General features: G+C 47.4%; 1 protein-coding gene and 1 long non-coding RNA gene across 9 annotated transcripts in view; one reads left to right on the top strand and one right to left on the bottom strand.

Annotated features, from left to right (window-relative positions):
* Positions 1-6,907, bottom strand: part of LOC138510542 (uncharacterized) — a 276,432-nt gene extending 269,525 nt beyond the window's left edge. For both annotated transcript variants that reach the window (XR_011280405.1, XR_011280406.1), the window contains exon 1: positions 6,819-6,907. This is a non-coding gene — a long non-coding RNA (uncharacterized lncRNA). The remainder of the gene's footprint in view (positions 1-6,818) is intronic.
* Positions 1-16,870, top strand: part of SLC4A4 (solute carrier family 4 member 4) — a 1,258,962-nt gene that overhangs the window by 633,855 nt on the left and 608,237 nt on the right. The gene's annotated exons all lie outside the window — the stretch shown is intronic.

The raw sequence follows: 16,870 nt of genomic DNA, 5'->3' as shown, positions 1-16,870 counted from the left end.
GATTTCTCTGATAATTGCGCCCCCTTACATGAATATCTAGTGATTATTAAAATTCAAGATGTTAAAATAGACCAAATGCTTTTTTGAGTGTCTCCAAAATATATTGGGCCAGATAGAACACATATTATATGTTCGCATAGGTTCCATAACTATTTAATTAGCAAGTTTCGATATTTTGTCACCATCCCATAATTACACCATCATCTAGTTCACTTGTCATGCGACTACACTTTTTTCAAGCCTTGCTGTTCATCAGGGCTCTATTTAATTACTGACATAGTGAATTGCTACAGGATTGATTTTTGAAGAGGTTACTCAGTACTAATCTATTGTGTAGTCATCAGATGCTTGTTGAGCTTTTGATTTTAAGATTAAAAATACTAGGTTTCCTTCTAAATTCGGTGCTGGGCTACTTTATTCATTTATTTATTCATAGTGAAAACAATGCCAAGGATGTGGTTGGCGAAATATGTGTTTCAAGCTATAGCCAAACAAAATGGTCCAAAGATGGCAGCAGTTGGCACTGCATAACCACCTTCCCCGTGGTAGGCCTAGTAGGACCGTTTTTGTTACCACCAGCCCCTCCTTTGTATTGTTGCGCCTTGAAAGACCATTTGCTGTACAGGCGCATTATAAATACCCAATACAATAAAAATAAAATGGCTGTCAAGAAAGGATTATCACTCAGAAGTTGAAAGAAAGACCTACTAATCTAGAAATAATGTGTGCTACATAGAAAAAAAGGGACATGTTGGAAACAGCATTTCATTGTGTAAAGCAACAACGTAGCTAACTATTTAAAATGTAAGGCCCAAAATGATTAGCCCTGGTGTGTGCTTGGCAATGATTAAAGTGTCAACCGAAGGCCCTTCAAAACAGCTGACAAAAATTGTGGATGTTGGCAACATATACAAGAAATAGTATATTTTTTTGAAAATCTAAGAAAAAAAACACCCTTTTAAGAAATTATTTATTTTCCTTGCGCGGTAAGCAAGTGAAGCTGAATGCAACCTTTTCTATGTGTAGAGTGTTTAGTTGTGGTTATGTTGAACCCCCAAAGAAAGAGCACTTTCTGATTGGCTCATAATTTTGACACTTTGGCAAATCCTTATGAAACTTTCCATGAACAAAAAGTGTACGTTTTTATCTTATGTATATTTACTGTAACCAATATTCTTTTCACGATTTGTTTTTTTATTGTGTGGGATTATTAACTGAACATTTTTATTAACTTGTGAAGTAACATACATGTCATGTATCTGATTTTCTCCATGACTAACACCAAAGTATCAACGACAAAAGTGTAATCAACCATGAACGGAATGTCAATTTGTGTTAAACATTAGAACTCTGATGTAACGATTGATTCCAACAAGAATCATTTGTTAACCTAGTAGCACTTAATGAGTTATGGATTAGCGCCCTGAAGCAGAGCTAAGCTCGACATATGTGTAGGATCGTTGGTTCATGTGATATCTTTATTTCTGCAAGATTAAACACAATTTGCATATAATGATGGCTCATTTGAAGTGAATGGTTTAAAGAAGATCACAATATATGCATCAATTATTGTTTTTTTGTATAAATAGTTATCTCAAACATGTACAAAGGTAGGCGGACATTTCACTGAGAAACCAATAGTATTGTAACAATAAAAGAGACAATCAGACAAGTGTCTCATTCTCTTGGAAGATTTGAGACAGCTGATAAAATCAACAAAATAAAAAAAAAGCTTTTAAATTTAGCGGGAGAGTGGGCATATATTCTCTTCTATATTCAAATGTAAAACAAACTCCATTGTTGTTTGCAGATGTTTTGCGGGGTCCTGTGGGTCTTGCACTGTAAATAGTTTGAAAAGTGACATTGCAGGCCTCTGGGGTCCCCCCCCAACCCTAATGAGGATGGGTGACCCATAGAGGTATCGAATGTCAAAATTATTGAAACAAATACAGTGTTTTTTTCACTGAGTCTTCATTTGTTCATCCCATAAAAATAGCCATTTGTTGCTGTTGGGGGGTGGGAGTGGGGGCTTCCTCACAAGGCTTTTTTTTATCTGAGGTCTGTCTGCTGATCGTGTGAGAGAGATTGCTGTTTTTAAGGTTGTTTTGATCATGTTGCCGTCCACTGGGGGCATCTCTCAATCACCCTATGGTGTTGTTCCCCCAGATGTTTTAAAATGTCCTTGAATGCACTCAGACCTGCCGACTCAGCTCACAACTGCAGATTCTGCGGGGCTAGTGGTAGTCTGCAGTCCTGCCATTGCCACTGTGGGTGCTCATCACATGGGCGAAAGCCATGCTATAGGCATAGTGTCCAGTAGTCACTGGGTGGCTGCCTGACTGTATAGGGATAATGGTAGCCTCCAGACCAATCTTTGTCCCGAGGAATGGTGACAGCCATTCCCCAATTTAAGTTGCCACCGGGCATGGCCACAAGTCGTGATGAGGGGTGACCAAAGGTCATGCCATTAGCCACATTGGATTACTTTGGGGATACCCAGAACAAGGGTGAAGGCTATGCCTTTGACAGAGTGGCCACTTGGCATTGCTGCTGCAGGAGATTTGGGGTACTTGGTGTATGGCCATACCTCAGATGAGGTACCCACTGGACATGCCACTGGACATGGCCACAAGGGATGGCTTGTGAGTGCCTGGGGCACGGCTGATGCCCTGAGTAAAGTGGTCACAAGAGCATGGCCCTAATTCATGCTCATTGGGCACACCAGGTTGCTTGGTCGTACCTGTGAATGCCCTGCAGCAATTCCCTGGGCAAAGTTGCCACTGGACATGGCTAGAGACCATGCCGAGTCAGCACAGTTGGTCTTTGGTTACCTCGGTCCTGGGTAAAGTGCCCACTGGGCATACCCAAAGCTGTGACTAGTGATGACATTCTGTGGTTTGGGGTACTCAGGCATGACCAAATGCATTACCTAGGCAAAATGGATACTGGGCATGGCCACATTAGGTGACCATAGGTGAAGTGCCCAAGGAGCAGAACTGAAGGCCATTCCCTGTGGACCCATTGTGTGTCTAGGAGGTTACTGGGGCATGGCCAATTGCCATTCTTCTAGCAGATATGCCACTGGGCAAGGCAGCAGATCATACACAGTGGGGCACAGTGGGCACATTGCCCTTGGCCGAGGTTTCTTAGGCCATGCCCAATTAATGTAATGGATGACTTGAAGGTGGCCGGAAAACAGGCGAAGACGCTACAATGGCCAAAGTGGCCACTGGGCATGACAGCATAGGGTGGCCTGGAGGTGCCCAGGGCAGGGTCAGAGGCCATGCTTGGAGCCAATTCTGGTGGCTTGGTGGTGCCATGGGCATAGCCAGAGGCCATTTCCCAGTCAAAATGGCTGGAAAGTAAGGCTGCAGAGTATGGCCAGTGGGCACAGCAGGTATCTTGCGTTGCCTGGGGATTGGCCAAAAGAAATGCCCAGGCTAAGCGGCAAGTGAGCCTGCCCACAGGCCATGCACAATGACCAGATTGAATTGGTTGAGTATCCAGGCATGGCTCACGGGCACTTCCAGGGTAAATGATCACTTGATAGGGTCACACGCCATACCCAATTGATACATATTGTGTTCAGGAGGGACATGGCTGAAGGTCATTCCCCAGTCAACATGCCCACTGGCCATGGATCTAGGCCATACCCAGTGTGCACATTGGTTTTCTATGAGATGCCTCTGCCAAACCGGCATATCTGCAAGTCATGCCCAATGGGGGACATTGACGCTCTTCAAGGAATCCAAGGCATGGCTGAATTTTCACTGTAGGGCATATCCAGTGAATGCAATGGGTGGCGTTCAAGTGCCCGGACATGACCAGTTGGCAGAGTAGATATATTAGCGTACATCTTAACAAAAAAAGATAATTTAGTGAAACAAGTTTGAAGAGATGTTAAGGTTAAGTTGATCTGAAACGACCTTTGCAATTCAGTGAACACATTCTTTTGTTTAATGGGACCTTATGGTGACAGCACAAAACAGGAAAACCCCACAATTTTACCAAATATGCTCCCTAAATGAACCATAATATATCCACTGCTCACGAACCCACACATGTCACCACAAATGCCATGTATGTATCCCCTGTTACTGTATAGGACATGAGAAACAAAAAGAAAAAGGGAAAAAAACACTAATACCCCAGACTGGCTATGCACACATTTAATTTAATTTGAAGGCAAACAAAAAACAAAGGCCAAATGTTTAGTAAAGATTATTTTCAAGAGCTGAAGTTCTATGTCAATGATGTGAGAAACCTGAAGGTGTCTCCCTAGCTAGTCCCCAGGGATCTGTCATCCAGGTGGCCAGGACATGGCCATAGCTATTGGATCCAGTTCCTGGGGGTGGACCATTTAGGGAGGATCACCTGGATGGGGGGTCCTCGGGGAGTGGCAGTGGGACACGGACGGGTGAGACACGGTATTCTCCATCCTTTAACACCTTTTCACCATCCTTTTTTCGTAGGACGGTCCACACCAATGGCCCCCCTTTCCCCTTTCCCACACAAGCACTTTCACACAACACAAAGGACAACGGACTAACACCAGAGCCATTTACCTGACATGTCCCAATACAAAGGTCAGTCAGGCAATTGATCAGAATCAGACACACCTGACAGCCCTTTCCCTTCCCCACAATTGTCCTGCAGCAGATGTCAAAGGTACACGGGGCAAACCTATGCCGATAGCAGGAGTGAGTGAAGCTCCCACGCCCGTGATACTGGCCTTAACTGCAAAGAGGCAACAGCCAAGTGGTTCATCACAGCCAGTGAGTCGAGGGGAGAATCGATAAGAACCAGGCTGTGTTGAATGAGAAGCGCAAAGTGGCAAGTTTGAACCAAGTTTAACAAACTTTGAATGAACTGTAAAAAGGTGAAAGGGGAGACCATCTGCAAAGGGAAAGTGGCACCATGTGGGTGCTAATTTGAGACACTGGTCGAGACCCATATGAGAGAAACTACAAGTACCAGAAGGCTGTAGGAGGGCCAGCCAAATAGGTCAAAGTGATCATGCAGAGGGTCGAGCAAAATCCCTGTCCAGTCGAAAGACTTTGATCTACAAGCACTTTTGAAAACAAGGGACGTGAATCCCGCATTGAGAGAAAGTAAGGGAAGTGAAACCTGCATCACGAGAAAGCACAGACGTGAATACCATAACACTTGAGAGTAAAGTGAATAGGAAGTCAAGAGATGTCCACAACCAGAAGAGGGGGGAGTAGAATGTCATATTTCCCTCAAATCATGCATGAAGCATGCCTGTGTCAGACAATGAAAAACAACCAAGTTACCTTTTCATGCATTATATACTGTTGTGATTCTGTAAGTCTTTAAAGTTAATTTGCAAACCCACAGGCCATTTGTGTACCCTTCCACTAAATTGCATTCTGGTATTTGTAGTTTTGCATTCAGGATTGGGGGTGCATAACGCTACCAATTGTACACTTTTAGCTTAACATTACCTAGTTGTACCCGTACTTTATTATGATTTGTTCTTTTCAAGTCATCTTTATAAAACAGAGCATTGCTAAAAGCAAACCTGTGGCTAAGGGGGGAAAGGAGGTGGGGTAAGTGTGTCATGATAATTTGTTCGGGATGTGGGAAGAGAGGCTGCTGTCGTCGGGACTGGAGAGACTGTTTTCCCTGGTGCTGCCACTGTGCTGATTTTGTTAACATTTGAAGATCTGCAACATTGCATATTCTCTCTGAATCAAGACCTAACAGGTATATAGGCACTACTTTGATCACCCTATAAGGCAATTCTGCAGCAGAAGAACTTTGCCCCACCTGGCCCAGGCCCAGTCCCTGCCCTGACATCAAAGAAGCCTGCAGTCATAGTAGGAGACATAGGTATGTAGCTCAACTTATGTTTTGAAAATAATAAACACTGCTTCGAGATTCATTTCTTTTGATAGGAAAAATAATCCTTATGAATAGCTTCTGAATTAAAAGCATATTGTTAGCTTGGACAAAATGGCTCAATATATATATGCACCATAAAAAGGAAGTAATCATGAAACTGCTGCAAATGCAACACTTCTTCAGTTGGCAAAACACAATCACATTGTTTGTCCTGCAATTCACAGCCAGATAGATGTCTTCAAGCCAAAGTTGAAAAAAAAGATGGGTCCCAAACAAAATGTCTACCAACTACAGCTGGGAAGATATGTGTTCAAGTGATTGAGTTGCAGGCTAGCCTGACATCCCAGCATAGCCACTTAACTAAAGTGCAAATCGTTTCATCTTACTGAGGCTAAAATTAGAAGCCCTTAAAACTCATTCAGCTCACATTGTTGGCTACTACAAAACGCCTCACTCACGATAGCAACACATATGTAGTAATAACAGTGACCATTCAAATACACATACCACTCAATTCACACACTTTCGGCAGGTGCCGCTAGCCACGGCTTTGGTTCACTCATCCACCAAGTCCATTACACATCTATACACCTCAATGGGCTGCAGCCCGCCAACACAAAGTCCTCAATTGTCATCCTCCCATGAGTATAAACCATGGGAGATCATTTTCTCTGATGTCACATCCTTTGCCTCCCCGGGCACAACAAATCCTAGCGCCGGCCCTGGCAACAGGAAAGTTTAATGGAGGAGTAACCTCCATTTTGTTTTGGGTAACTTCCACGCTTTTTGCAGAGCTCTGTGGTGTGCCCATGCCAGGAGTGAGCCAGAAAGAGGTTCCTAACGGTTTAGCTTTCGTCACTTTGCTTAATTTTCTGGTTGTTCCTGTTGCTGAGCCGTACCAGCCTCCCTCCCCACAAGAAAAACGGAAAGACATGTGTCTGCCTCCCTCTCACCTGTGTCTCTCTTGTTGATGCGTCTCGCGCGTCAACACTCTTCCGCTCACCTGCAGAATGGACGCCGAAGTCATGGAACTGGAGCACGCCCCCTGTGCTCATGATGACCTAGGAAAGGCCGTGTTTGCTGCAGCCGTATCCCAAGACCCGCGCGCACGCCAGAAGCAAATCATTTACATCTCACTAAATACAAATATTTGCTGCAGTAGCCTCACGTTGTTATTAAATTGACCTAAAGGTCTTCTTGTGCATTTTGTTTTAACTATTTAGTAATAATTAACAAGCTCTTTAATGAGCTCACAAAGACCAATTAGCCCTAATGCCTTTAGAAAACATCATATAAAATAGTTTTAACATGTCCCGATACACGTAAATGTACGGTAATTACAACCCGTGGTAATTGCTGCACTTTAATTAGGGGCTTTAACATGAACTAGCAACAGTAATGGCCCTGTGATTATGCATTCCCATTAGTGGCGTGTGCTTGGCCCTGGCCATGGTGAGAGTTAACAGGCTCCTGCAGCCACGGCCCGCTCCGGCTCAGTCCCTACTGCACGGCACGAGGTGTACAGAACTGCAGCTCACTGCACTTTATGAGGTTACTCAGAGATTCTTCTCAAGGTTAGGCGAGTGGGCTCGAGAGAAGCACATTCCAAAGTCAAGTCTGTCATTTCAGCAGTGAAGCTAGCATTCATGCAGCCTTTGAGAAATCAGAAGGAGACACGCCTGCCGCATCGCAATAAAGATGCTGTTCTTTTTTTCAGCGCTGCTGTTAACGGTAGAAGGCTTTTGCAGAGGGGGAACAGAATATATAGTTGAATTAAATACTGTAATTAGTGTGCTACCCTTTCTCAAGTCCCAAATTACATACAGACTAGAACGGGGGTAAAAGCGAAATCAAAGAATTCAGACCACTGACAAAATGGAAGAATAACCATCGTTCTGTGTTCCTAATGTCAACCAAAAATGGCTTATTATCATGGCCTCGGGACACTTCAGAGTTTTAAAAGTTTTTGTTTTGCTGTGGGGCTATCTGACAAGTGTTCACGTCAGCAGTCGTTAGAAATAGAGCAGGTAGACAATAGCCCTCCTTTGTGTACTCCTACGTCCTGTCCCCTTTCCTCCATTCTGTAGGGGCGTCTCTCGCGAGGGACGGGACTGGAACCTTTTCTGCAGAAAATGAGCCTTTCCCCTTAAAATTGGACACGCGTGGGGCGTGGGTGTGAAGCACCGCAGGGGGGTATCTTTGCTCCTGCTCCCTATATGGCAGAGTCGAAGCACCGAGCACCCCAGCCAAGATTCTCTATGCAGTAGCTATGGACGAGCAATCAAGGCTTAAGCTATCCGGAGGTGATGGAGGCTGGTTCTTAAGTACAGTGTAGTCCCCAAGACCCACAAAGGAATGTCCCCACACTATGTTAAAACACAATTCATATAAATAAGATTCACGTTATATACACAATCACAATAACACACTTTGTACTCTGGCAATACTATAATGGCAAATATATACAGGTCTGTATGGTACCACTCTTAACTATCGATTCCTTTGGGGGGCGCTGTTGGACGCCAACAAATATGGCCGCCTGAGCGCGTTGCTGCGCCACACATATAAATCCTTTCTAGCCCATCCTGCAGAACGAAGTAGCCTGAATGAGTAAACCACCCGGAACCTGGTGGCTGATACTCTTGGGCGCCAGGGGCAGCTTGTACGTTCCCCATCGGACCACCATCCCAGAGAAAGACGACGTCTACTGAGCTGCGGAGTAGACTCAGGAGGCGCGAAAAAAAGGCTGTGTCACCCATCCCCCACCCACTGCGCGGCTTTGACCTGGCGCCAGGACAGGGCTCCAGCCTGTGATTGGCAGCGATTGAAGCCTGTGTCTGCCCGCAATGTAACATCAGCGGCCGTGAACCAACAGGGGAAGAGTGCGGCGGCGAGACTGCGAGAGCCGGTGACAGCCCACTGCTGAGGAGCCGTGATCTGCAACATTTACTTGGCAGCTGACGGCGCACGGGCTCCCTCTCCCCGGCAACCACTGTGTGCGCTGTGAGAGAGCGGTGAGGGCGCTCGGGTCGAGGGGAGCCTCATAAGCACTGCGGATCGCCTGGAAGGTACGTGAGGTGAACTCCTGTATATTTCAGATTAACACCGGACTCTGCTGGGCCCTGGCCCTGAGCACGTAGCAACTTTATCTGCCAGGCTACCATTCAACGGACAGTAGTCGCAATGAACCGCCATTGCGAGGGAGAGGGGTAGACCTCAAAGGGTGAATACTCGTCCGTGACAAGTGATGCCTCCCCTATAGTGCGCACTTGGGGGGAAAAAGTACTTAGACCACCACCTGACGCAGCCCGGGCTCTGACACGAGCACAGGACCAACAGCGGGCTGCACGCAGTGTGGAATACCCGCTGTATGAAACAGTTACTTACACCTTTGAAGCACGGCTGCTCCGCATACAGGCTTCTACTAAACAGGATGAACCTGCTCCCAGCTGCACTAGGAGATTGCATGGAACGGTCATAACAGCCCTACAGTGGAACCCACCACCTTAACCCATAAGGGCCAAGCTTGTGGGGGGCTGGGACCAGTGATACCAAAACCAAGAGTATCTGAGACCACCCCGCAACAGTACTGGCAGGCATCAGGCTAAGGTCTACAGACTTCGCGCCACTGGAACAGCCTGGTCGAACGGTCCAGTGAACACTCTGACAGGGCTGTGTGACCACATACACAACATACGCACACTCGTACACGACAGCAGCCATTGCTTTGAACGGCACACCTGTGCATCAGACCCTCTCAGAGATGACATGGGGCAACAAAGGCAACAGAAAAAGCCCTATGGATGCGTTTACCAACCCCAACATGGAAGAAAGGAGAGACGGGACATCGCTGGTGCATCCTCATGGATCTCAGGAGCCACTCGAAAACGCGGCAGACCCCTGCATGACGACATTACAGGACGGATTTGCTGCTGTGAATAGCAAATTAGATGACATAGGCAACACCATATCCTCTATCAAGTCGGACCTGCAGCATGTAAACACCAGAGTCTCTGAGGCGGATACCAGGATAGGGGAGCTGGAAGACACCTCGACCAAGCAGGGCAAAGACATAGAAGACATCAAGAAGAGCCTAAAGCAGGTCCAGGCTAAGTGCGATGATCCAGAATCGAGATCACGCCGCAACAACATCAGGGTAGTCAGCCTGGCTGAGAAGTCACCAAACACCACAATGGAAGTTTTTCTGGAAGAAGTGATCCGCACTGTCTGTTACACATTGTGGTAGATGGACTCTATGGTCCCGTACCCGCTTGTGCGGTATCGTGCGGAAGTGCAGTTCCAAGATGGATGCCCGTCGGGTTCCTCCAGCCGACAGCTACGGTCTAGTCTTTTCACGTCTCTCCGAGACGCCACGGACCGCTCACGTGATACTATTTCAAGACTCCAAGCCAAGGATTCATCGCGTCGCTTCTGCTACCGACGCTCCGTGAGTTCGATATTGAATCCTGTACTTACTTGTCTATTAGTTCTTGTTTGCCCTTTAACTGTCCTAATCTTGTCTTTACCTATCTCTCAGAGATTATCTTCATTCACGCTATCCAATCACTGCTCCCTTCGTGTTCAGTTCAACCCGGCAAATCCTGCTTAACTTAGCCGTCTATAGAACCTCCTCCACGGCATTACCTTCCGCTCTGAAACCCGTCTGGGTAAGTTCCTTATTCCCTAAATCTTCCCTTCTAGCCCCGATTAGGATCACTTACCTGTCTGTTCTTGCAGAAGATCTGCCTCTCATCCTTTGTTCTTCCGAAGTCCAGTTCCGAAGTTTCAGTCCCAATCCTTCCCTCCAAGGGTGAGAGCTTTTCCCTTCCGCCTTCTATTTTGGCTGTCTTACCTTTTCCATATTGGATCTCCGAATTGTCAAGGTGAGCGGGTTTAAACCTTTGTATTTACTGAGGCTAACTACCGCTTTAAGCAATTTGCAGTAATTATAACACTGTCCTCCCTGATGCACAATTCTAGCAGCAATTTCTGATAGAGAGAGCCCACAGGTCCCTCGCTCCTCCTCCAAGTCCGGGAGCGCCCCCACGCATAGTCATTGCTCGTCTCCTCAACAATCGAGATAGAGATACGATTCTGAGACTCTCGAGGGAGAAATGAACATTAACCTATGACTCCACCAGGATTCATATATATCTGTATTTCTCACGTGGAGTGCAGACGGCCCACCAAACCTTTGACCATGTTAAAAAAGAGCTCAGGTCGAGGTCGATCCCATATGCAGTGTTGTTTCCGGCTAGACTTCGTCTGCAGTATGCCGGGAAGACACACTTCTTTGAGATTCCTGAAGACGCTATGGGCTACATGGGGTGCAATATCCCACTGCCCCCAAACGCGAAGACTCCGCCGGCCAGATTGAACACCTGACCCAGGGTTGGAGCCCAAATATACGACACATCTCACGCTAATTCTGTTCTGCTACTAGACCGCGCGGCGACCCTCAAGGCTATCTGGCAGGCTTAAGATAGAGGCGTCCACATGGAGCTACCCAATTTTTCAAATGTTGATGTTAAAGGTAGGGGATACACTGTCCAGTTGGGGGGATAGTGAGGGACGGGGGAGGGGACTGTACAGGCCTGTTGCCAAACTGTTAATGGGGGAAAGCTGTGAAAAAGTGCTTCAAAAGAATACATCCTCAGAAACTGCGATGATAGATCAGGATGGGGAGGGAGAAGACTAATAAAAAAACTGACAAGTGCTCTAGCCATTTGCAATCGGATGAACTGTACTATACTGGGGCTGCCGGGACCACATATTGAGCCTGGCTGCATCTGGTAAGACACAAGGGGTTAAGCTCCTGACATGCAACATTAGAGGCCTGGCGCATCCGATCAAGGCGAGGAAAATATTAGCTTACGCAAATAGACACAAAAGCGATATCCTCCTACTACAGGAGACCCATGCCACCAGAAACGTTACGGATGCTTTTGCCCGAAGCTGGGGCCCGTTAAAATTTGCCACAGACTACTCCTTGCAAGCTAGGGGGGTGCTTACGGTTATGCACAAGAGAACCAACTTTCAGGTCTCGAAGACTGAAATGGACAGAGAGGGACGGTATGCAATTCTGTGGGGGTGCTGCATAATAAAGATGTGATTATGATAAACTCATATGGCCCCAACGTCGATACCCCAGATTTTTACCTGCAGATAATGGCACTGATATCACCTATAGGCCAAGCAAGGGTGATATGGGGTGGCGACCTCAATACAATCTTGAATCCTACACTGGACCGGTCGTCACAAGGCCGTAGACAACACACCAAATCTGCACTAACAATACTACAAGCCATGTCCACACTGCCCTTGGCGGATGCTTGGAGGGAACTACACCCCCAGGAACGGGAGTATACTTTCTACTCAAGTGTACATGGATCCTGCTCCCGTATTGACTATTGGCTGTGCTCCCTGGACCTTATAGCTGATGTGGGTGAATGTAGGATACACCCATGTACGCTGTCGGACCATTCCCCGGTCCTCCTTGCACTGCTGCCATCAGAAATAGAATACACCACCCGCAACTGGAGGATGCCACCAGCTTTACTGAAAGACAATGTCATTATTGAACCTCTTAAGAACTAAAATAATAGACTTCTTCGACCGTAACGCAGGATCGGTTAAATCAAACTCGACAATCTGGGAAACGTTCAAAGCGTGATTTGGGACAACTGATGGCACAAACATACGGAGCACTATGAGAAATTAGACGCAAGCTGGATCACTCTGAACAGGTGCTGAGAAGCCTAGATGTCACGCATGCTCTTGACAGAGGGAAGGAGCAATTGAAAAGGATACACGACGAACTGTCAAAATTTAGGGCATTGGCGGAATGCAAACTGTTCTACGCAACACAACCAGTGAGGGCCAGGAGATACGGCGAAGGAAACAAGGTAAGCAGATCACTGGCCAATCTTATCAAAGCTGAGCAGGGGATGAGACAAATAATGTGCAACCTGACAGAGCGGTGCATACTAAAGTGTGTGCATTAAAAAAGGTGTTCCGAAACTTTTATAATAAACTATATACTAATTCAGATGAAGCGACCCCCAAGGAGCTCTGCAAATATATGGACTCATTCCCGCTACCCAAATTGGATGATTCTGATAGGGCTAATTTAGATCTCCCCCTAACCACGAGGAGCTGGAACAGGCGATTGCAGATCTACGAGCAGGCAAGATACCCAGTTCGGACGGTATCCCAGTGGACCTATATAAGAAATTAAAATCTGAACTAGTCCCTAGGCTGCTGGCAGTATGGGAGAAAGCGCTTGAGAAAAGGGAACTACCCAATACCATGAAAGAGGCCATTATAACATTTATACTCAAGCCGCACAAGCCCCCGCAGGAGCCCACGTCCTATCGTCCCCTGGCACTGATTAATGCTGACACCAAGATATGTGCCAAAGCGATAGCTAACCACCTCTTAACCTATATGAACAAATAAGCCCATCCTGACCAGTGGGTATTTATCCCCACTCATTCCATGGCGTTAAAACTCTGCAGGTTCTTTGCCATCTCCTGTCAAATGGACCCCAAGGCCAAAACAGTGGCGGTCTCGCTAGATGCTGAAAAAGCATTTGACTCTGTATCATGGGGATATATGTATGCCATCTTAGATAAAATGGGATTCGGCCCGGTAGTCACAAGTTATATACGAGTTTTATACAAAGATCCTAGGGCCATGATTAGAACCAACAAATCCCTGTCGAATAGCTTTACACAGGGAGGGGGACTAGACAAGGCTGTCCGTTATCTCCACTTATATGAGATATGAGCATGCGTGGAGCAGCATTCACATTCGGGGTCCTCCACAGTTTATTTCACTGCACGCTGACGACACAATGCTTTACATTAGAAACCCAGAAACAAACCTAACGCCAGTAATGAAGGAGATTACTGTGTTTGCAAAATACTCCGGCTATAAGATTACCAGGCAAAATCTGAAATCATCTCCCTCACCCCAGCCACTAAACAATCCCAGGCCACCACACAGTTCCGATGGTCACCTACCTCAGCTCGCTAATTAGGCATCGGATAGACACACTCTATTCGCCAATAACTATGAACCATATCTTCTGCTCCTAGAACACAAGTTTAGGGTATTGGACAAACTGCCAATATCCTTACACGGACGAATAGCGTAACTATCGATTCCTTTGAAATGCGACCACAGCTAACAGCCCCAAATAGCATACGAATCAGATTGTAAGATGAATCAACAATAGACACAGAAAGAAAGCAGGTTAAATCAAGCAATGGCAGAACAGTCTCCCGTCTACCTAGAGACAGTTCTGTGCGAGGATCCCCCCACCTGGGCAACCTGTAAATAAAGCGTATTGGCAAGCCCAGTCCAATTAGACTTAATATAATCTCATTCCTTCTGAAAGTTCTATGACTCCAAAGTACATGGTTTCGTAGAGTTCTTCGTTGAGTCGTCGACGGGCCCTACTTGAGTGCACTCCGGTCATCGAGAGTCGGTGAAGAAAAAGGGTGAACACTGTTGTTGCGGCAGCAGCTTCGGTTCTTGCGATACGCGTTGACGATCGGTGGAAGATGTCCTGCAAGCTGAGGCGTGCAGTGCACCGCGACGACGAGTGTTCGTTGCCGCAAAGAGTCGATAAAGAACTTTGGCCCAGCAAGGGCGTCGGGTCATCAGCATCTCTGTGGTCTTCGGGTGGCGGGAAACCCACCGGCAGATTCTCCTCGGTTGTCGACGAGCTTAACTTTCTCCAGCAGGACGAAAGCGGTCGACGGTGATGAGCAAGGGAGTCCTTGAATCAAGCGTCTTAAGCAAAGGAGCACTGCGGCTCCGGTCGGCGATGGACTTCAATGGTTGGGCGTTTCGCTTTGTGATTCTGCGGCAGTCCCCTTCTCCGGTCGGCAGCCTTTCGAGTATCTGACGTCCACGGAGCTTTGGCAAAGATCAGCTGGTGCACGATGGTCCCTCGTAGCTCGGGAAGAGGTCTCCTAGCCAGGTCCTCTCTTGGATCAGTTCCTTGACAGTCACGCAGCTTTCAGATTGGTGAAGGACAGGAGCAGCAATTCTTCTTCTTCCAGTGGGCTTCAACGTTAAGCATCAAGTATCAACTTCAGCTTCAGAATGATTTCCGTCTGTGAGAGGCCCCCAGATATACTGTTGATCTCCCATTCACTCTGCTGGGTCACACTCAGGCAACCAAACATTCAGAAGGGCATTCATGCAGTCAGGCAGCCAATAAGGCTCACAGTGCATTCTGGCCATTCTTCTCCATCCAGACACTCACAACACGGAATGTGGATTCAGACAAGCACTCTGCCATTCAGCACTTCACACTGCATTCATACTAGTTTCGGGGAGGGCTTTCTCAGTCATTGTGTCAACCACTAGATACTAGACACCCATAGCATGAAATGCGTATTCGTCACACACTCCATTCACCCAGGTCCCACCCCACAGGCTTACCTACAACATACAGTCATTGGGAAGGCTCCAGCCAGTCTGGCCTGGACTTCCCCACACTACCATATATGGAACTTCCACCCAACAGCCAGTCAGGGGGAAGGGACAGAGTCAGAGCTTCCCGGGACTTCAGGAAAATAAGGTAACAGGCGATAGAAAGCAAGATTTCACAGGAGCCATCTTGTTTCCTATCAGGAATCAACTGATTCCAATGGTAGGGCCTGGGTATCCCCAAAATGGAGAATACTCATAGCACCTGTCAAATTCAGCATGGCGCTGCCACCAGCCCATACCCTGCTCTTTGGGCCACACACAGGTGCCCAAAAAACGTACATTAGGAGTACAGGGTTGTACTTCCACCCATGGGTGCTATAAGGGTATCCCAAGGGTCTGTTCACCAAACCAAAAAGAGGAAGAGCCGCACCGCCAGGAGTCCCACATGAACTCCTGCGCGGAAGACAAGACAGAACATACATGATAAAGCTATAAAGGACAAGGATATGGAGGCCCTGTCTCTGCAATGCATTTCCAGTATCACAGTGGTCCCGGGAGCATGCACTCCCTTGACTCCGCCCTCCAGCGCCACACCACAGTCCTCTTTTCCACGTTGACTGGATCGGACCGAATTCTCCAGCCCTTGTGGTTAAGCCTCACGGCCTATAATTCCACATGCCTTTTTCCCTAGTTTCTTAGTTTTTTTGTCAATTTAACTTCTATTTTTTACAGATAAATCGTTCATGGGGGCCTCGCCCGTCCCCGGCGCATGTCGGCCACAGCAGGCTTCAGTTGGTGCCCGTCTTGCAACAGTTCATTTCCTACCTCGGATCCACATGCCCTTTGCCTCCAGTGCCTTGGGGAAGACCACGGATGGGACAGCTGATCTGTGTGTGACACACTCACTGCACGGTCCCAAAAGAACCGGCTTGCACGGTGAAAGGAACTGTTCGACAGATCTCCTGCAGACCATGTGAAGGAGTATGTTAGAAGGAAGACCAGTATACTCTTCTCCAAAGCACTCTGCAACGGCGACTACTTCCCAGGGAGTTCAACCAGCGGGAGGGTCTAGTCAGGTCCTGGAAGCAAGGGTACAGAGGCTCCAGTATCTACTAGCCTAATGGATGAGGGACCCAAGGATCCTCCCGGTCCCATAGCCAGGCTCAAACACCAGGACGCGTCCTGTTACCAGGCCTAGATCTGAGGGGGCCCCTGTACGCAGCGCTGATAGCACTATCGGCACCATGACTGAGGGTCAACAACCTACCAGGCAAGGTACTGAGGTGCAAGCAGGAGCAGAGCCTATGAGTGCCAGAAAACAGGCTGAGCCTAAGTCTGTGTCAGGCACAGAGGTGTGCCCTGTAGGGGCAGACAAAATTGCTGTCCGGGGAGACAAAATGGCGACCAGAACAGATGCTCGCATGTCAGGCGAGCACCAAAGGTGGGTATCAACACACAGAGTGGATTGGACACCGGCGCCCACGTCACTGGTCACATGGTCCACTATCTACCGACTGTGTCGGGCCCCATGTGCTACACTGAGGCCTCATTCTCACAT

The sequence above is a fragment of the Ambystoma mexicanum genome, chromosome 6p, assembly GCF_040938575.1.
Source record: "Ambystoma mexicanum isolate Mex_15411 chromosome 6p, UKY_AmexF1_1, whole genome shotgun sequence".
NCBI classification, from domain to species: Eukaryota; Metazoa; Chordata; class Amphibia; order Caudata; family Ambystomatidae; genus Ambystoma; species Ambystoma mexicanum.
Note: the sequence above shows the minus strand (reverse complement) of the source record. Positions and strands in the feature narration are given on the sequence as shown.